Here is a 6,074-nt window from a genome sequence, read left to right on the forward strand (position 1 = left end):
CAATCACCATCTGCAGTGATTTTGGGGCCCAAAAAAAATAAAGTCTGACACTGTTTCCACTGTCTCCCTATCTACTTCCCATGAGTTGATGGGATCAGATTCCATGATCTTAGTTTTCTGGATGTTGAGCTTTAAGCCAACTTTTTCACTCTCCTCTTTCACTTTCATCAAGAGGCTCTTTAGTTCATCTTCACTTTCTGGCATAAGTTTTGTCTTTGCTAGGCTTTATTTTTCTAACTTGTAAAACAAATATTTTGAAATCCCATGATACCAAGTGACTTAATTACACTTTAATTATTCTACTTTCTAAATAGGAAACACCCTTGGCTCCAGCCTGCAATGTATGGTGTCCCTGTCTTGGAGGAAGCTGAGGTTTGGTAATCTAAGGAGCTTTCTGAGCAGCATGACTGTCATCACCACCCATAGTGAAATAGCCCAGCATAGAATGATTGTGCTGAATATGGGCATCTGGTCCAGTAACACAAGAATTTAAAGTCAGATTGTGTGATGGAGACTGAAGGTATTTGATGGTAGCTTCCTCCTGATCACACTGACCAAACCTGAGAAACCACAAGGCTCTCTGAAGGTGGTGATGATTTCCAGTCTCTGAAAGGAGACTCCCAGAGCCACAGCTTATCCTGGCAGACCTATTTAGAGAGACAGGTTGCTCAGAAGTGTGGGACTCTTACAGTGTGGCAGCACTGACCAGGGTCAAGATGTCCTGGGAACAGGACTAGTTACCTTGGGACCTTCATGCAAACAGACACATGAAGACACAGACACACACACACATGCAGCCACAAAAAGAACTGAAGAGGCAGATGCACAGCTGCATCTGTAAGTAAATGATCTCTGATAATTGTTGCTGTCCTTGAACACTGTTGACAGTGTCCCCAGATTCTAATCTAATGCACATGTTTGTGTGCATAAGATATAAACAAAAATCATATTATCAACTTAAGAGTTTATAAATAAGTCACTCCTCTGCATCTGAGATACGGGCTGAATATTTACTTTTTAAAAAAGTAGAAAGTGAAGTCACTCAGTCTTGTTTGACTCTTTTCAACCCCATGGACTGTAGCTCCTCCATCCATGGGATTTTCCAGGTAAGAATATTGGAGTGGGTTCCCATTTACTTCTCCAGGAGATCTTCCCGACCCAGGGATAGAACCGGGTTTCTCTCACTGCAGGCAAACTCTTTACCATCTGAGCCACCAGGGAAACCCTTAAAAAGGCAGAAACGATGTTATATGTCAACTATATGTCAGTAAGAGTGGGAAAAATGTAGCATAAATGTACTGCAGAGAAATGAGTTCATAGATCAAAATTTAAGCATGTTTATTGTAAATAAAAAATTTGTAATTTTTAAAAATTCTCAAAGAAATCTGTGAAACAGATATTTCTGACTAAGTAGTGTGAATAAAGTTTAACACTGAAAACTATATACATAGTACATTTCATGTTGATGAAATTATGTTACTATATTATTTTATTACTGTTTTTTAAATAAACATATGTACAGTGCAGAGATTATTTGCTCTGTGAATACATTACTTTGTCTTTAAACTTCAAGAGAGCTTTCTTCACTTTCTTGTTCCTCAGGGTGTAGACCACAGGGCTCAGAAGGGGCGTCATCACAGTGTAGAAAACAGCCACAACCCTGTCCATAGCCTCCTTGGAGCCTGGTCTCAGGTAAATTAAATCACAGGGAACAAAGAAGCAAAGACCACAGTGCAGTGGGAGGCACAGGTCTGGAAGGCTCTCCATCGCCCCTCTGAGGTGCGGATCTTCAGGATGGAATGGACAACGGATATGTAGGACAGCACTATCAGGAAAAAGCAGCCTGAAGCCACCACCCCAATGCTGACAAAGATCACCAACTCCACAGTGGAGGTGTCTGCACAGGCCGTTTGAGGACAGATGGTGCATTGCAGATGTAATGTTGGATCTGGTTGGTCCACAGAAGGGCAAATGGAACATCAATGTGATCTGGACATCAGACTGCACAGAGCCACTGAGCCACATGGTTGTGGCCAGGAGAGCGCACGTCCTCCTGAGAGGGTAACAGGCAGGAAGGCCAGGGGTCTCCAAACGGAGGAAAGAGGCTGCAAGTGCCAGACGTTTTTATCTCTCTTAAGCGGCAGGAAAAAACAAACTAGCGATATGTTTTTCCTTCTCTATACAAATTTAAAAGGAGGTTTCTCTTAACATGCTGTGTTGCCATGACACCTGGTCTCACCTAAAGCTAACTACTCTCAAAGGTTGAGTTAACCAGTGCATTTCTTTTTCTTATGGAAATGTTGTCTTAAGCTATGTTAATGTACCCCAGACTCTATCTTCAAGTTGGTTCCGCCAAACGGCCTAACTTACTTACTCAGGCATTGTTCCCCTAATCTATGTAAACAAAACTATTTGTTGGTATTCTGCCCTTCTACAAGATTCAAGTCAATCGTTTTATGGCCAGGGATCAATTATCTGATGCCATTCTAAATTTTATGACATTCCTTTCTTTTCATTAACAGACTGAGTGACTATATAACATACAGCTAAAGACTAGGAGGGGGGTACTCTTTTGCCCCCTTCTGATGCCTATGTCAAAAGCTTTCTCTATCTCCTTTATACTTTAATAAAACTTTATTACACAAAAGCTCTGAACGATTCAGCCTCGTCTCTGGCCCCGGATTGAATTCGTCTGCTCCGGAGGCCAAGAATCCTGCGTCTTATCGTTCAGCAACAACCTTTCACTCCCACTCATCATGCTGGCGTACCTGAGCGGGTAACTGATGGCCAGGAAGCGGTCATAGGACATGACGGTGTAGAGGAAGCACTCGGTGCTGCCCAGGAAGTGGGAGGAGTAGAGCTGGGCCACACAGCTGGGAAAGGGGATAGCACTGCCTTCTGGGGACACCAGGGTCATCAGTATTTTGGGCACAGTGACCGTGGAGAACCACATGTCAATGAAGGACAGGTTGGCTAGAAAGTAGTGCATGGGGGTGTGCAGGTGGGGATCCACGATAATCACCAGCAGGATGAGAAGGTTCACCACCACAGTGAGGACATAGATCACTAGGAAGATTCCAAAGAGGAATGTGTCCAGCTCTGGTGGATGGGGAAGGCCCGAGAGGATGAATGTTGTCACCAGACTCATGTTTGTCATCTCTCCACATTTTTGCTCTCTCTCTGTGGGAATATCAAAAGCACCCAGCATTAAGGGAGAACTGAGAACCCATTCTCTAGATAGAAGCTGCATCATTCAAGGTAGATAATTCTACAGTCATACTCAACTTTGTTTATTATGAAGCTTCTTTGAAAAAAGTAATGGAATGATTTCATCATCATCGTCTCTCTCTCACACACACACATACAGATATGCAAAAGGAAGTGGATAAATTCTATGAATTCATCTATTGGTGTATCATAAATGACTACAAATTCAGTAGCATAAAACAATTCAAATTTACTGCCTTAAAGGTTTTTTGAGTCAAGTCAGCTGGGTTTTCCTACTCAAGGACTCATCACATTGAAATCAAGGTATCGACTGAGTCTGAAATCTTGTCTGAGGCTCACGATCCACTTACAAACTTATTTAGGTTGTTGTTATTCAGTTCCCTGAAGCTTTGGGGATGCTCAGTAAATGATAGTGAACCACACAGCACTGTGCCTTTTATTACAAAATTGCCATATATATATGTGATATATATGTATGCATAATATATATTATAAATGTATATAATATTTATCATATATGTGTATATATATATAGAGAGAAAAAAATTAATTCTCATTGTGTTATAGAGACTTCTCAATTTCAAAAGCTACAACTTCAAGGAAAATTTCATCACTGGTATTGGTACTTGTGTCTCATTAATACCACTTCCTGCTTATATAGGAAATACTCTTAGAGCAGGTTAAGAATCTAAACTCCAGTACAGAATTCTACAATCTCCAATATGATCAATAAAATACCAACCCTCATAAGATTGCTGGTATGATGCTTGTCTTATGTGAGACTATGCTTTATGAGGCTCTAAGAACAGAGCTCATATGTGTTCTCCCAACTACAATTCACTCGGTAGGGGCTGGTTTCTAACATACGTATTTCAGCCTTAAATATGAAAGTATCGTTAGAGGTGATATCCCTCCCCGCATCTTCTACTCCTCATACTCGTTAATCCAGGTGATGCCCTCACAACAGAAGACAGTTCCATCAAATATCTGATGCATATTTAAAACCTACTACCTGTGACAAGAAAGACAGAATCAACGAAAGAATAAAGGGTCTATGCTATCTTGAAGTCAAGAGAAGTAGGAATTTTTTACAGTGTGAAGTGAGGAAGAGATGATGCTTGTAATTTAATGCAAAATATTGTTGAGATCAAGATTGTTATTATTTTTTGAGCAATGACTTACCAACATGGGAGAAACAAGGTTCTCTGCTCTTAGCAAAGCCCATGAAAATGATCTTATCTCCAGACAATGTGGCTTGAGCTACAATAAAGCTATATTTTTCAAATAAGAGGATAAATAACATAGGTTTATCTTAATCACCTATACGGATATCAGAACTTGAAAAATGGAAATTTTTGCTGTACTAGTGGGATTCCACTATGAGAATACATCAGATTTAGATGAGATAAAGTATGAGAATTTTGTCAGGTGAATTGCAAGGTAACCTGAGATAGGAGTATCAATGAAAGGTATCAGTGTTTGACTTGTCTGTTCATGTAATAGCAACTTAGTCCCTCTTCATAGGTCCTTATTACAGACAGTATATATATATATATATATATATATATATACATATATATATATATATATGTATATATATATGTATTTATGTTGTATATATAGTTGACTTTTGAACAATGCATGGCTTAGTGGCATCAACTTCTCACTCAGCTTCTTCACAGTCAAAAATCCATATATAACTTTTTTACTCCCCAGAAACTTCTCTACTAACAGCCTACTGTTGACCAGAAGCCTTATAGATAACATAGCTGTCAGTTAACACGTATTTTGTATATTTTATGCATTATATACTATATTCTTATAATAGAGTAAGCTAAACAAAAGAATATGTTATAAAGAAAATCATAAGGATGAGAAAATACACTTACTGTACTGTGTTTATGGGGACTGTATGTGCATGTCAACTGTTTACAAAGAGAATCATCTGTGTGTCACCATGTACATCAACATTGTCTTATAGAATAGAACGCACTGTAGATGTTATACATATTACTAACGCTAGATCTCAAAAATGAAAAGATAAAGTGAAAAGATTCATATTTATTTACAGCTATAACAACTCATGACTTCCCTCGTGGCTCCACAGTAAAGAATCCACCTGCTAATGCAGGGGATGTGAGTTCAATCACCAGGTTGGGAAGATCCCCTGGAGGAGGAAATGGCAACCCACTCCAGTGTTCTTGCCTGGAAAATCTCATGGACAGAGGAGCCTGGCAGGCTACAGTCCATGGGGTTATAAAGGAGTAAGACTCAACTTAGTGACTAAAACAACAAACAAAACAGTTACAATTCATGCATTAATAAGAAAGAAGCAGCTATATGATTGCTTCAAGGTAGCCTGGCCCATATATTAATGAATGGATTCTTAGAAAATTCTTGTCATACAGTATTATAGTTATATCCCTTACACAGTATTAAAAACATTATTACTTCTTTTTTTTTTAAACCCCTTATCTGTGATGATAGGCTAATATAGTTTCTTCCATGATGATGGAAAGAGGCATTCTGTATGGTAATGTAAGTCTTTGAAAACAAAGTTATGATATGGTTCAAAAACTAACAGGCTTCCACGATGTTAGCTTTATATTAAATATCTCTCACCTTATGCCTTTTCCCACCTTATATGAAAAGTGAAATATCTTTCACTTATATTATATTTCACTAAATATCTTTCACCTTATATGAAAATGAAAGTAAAAGTGTTAATCGCTCAGTTGTGTCTGATTCTTTGCAATCCCTCAGACTATAGTCCACCAAGCTCCTCTGTCCGTGGTATTCTCTAGGCTACAATACTGGAGTGGGTTGCCATCCCTTCTCCAGGGGAT

The 6,074-nt window shown here is 39.1% G+C and overlaps 1 pseudogene; it reads right to left on the reverse strand.

Annotated features, from left to right (window-relative positions):
* Positions 1-1,530: 1,530 nt before the first annotated feature.
* Positions 1,531-3,157, reverse strand: LOC136169184 (olfactory receptor 10G4-like; annotated as a pseudogene).
* Between the last annotated feature and the right edge of the window lie 2,917 nt (positions 3,158-6,074).

Source organism: Muntiacus reevesi, chromosome 5 (genome assembly GCF_963930625.1).
Source record: "Muntiacus reevesi chromosome 5, mMunRee1.1, whole genome shotgun sequence".
NCBI classification, from domain to species: domain Eukaryota; kingdom Metazoa; phylum Chordata; class Mammalia; order Artiodactyla; family Cervidae; genus Muntiacus; species Muntiacus reevesi.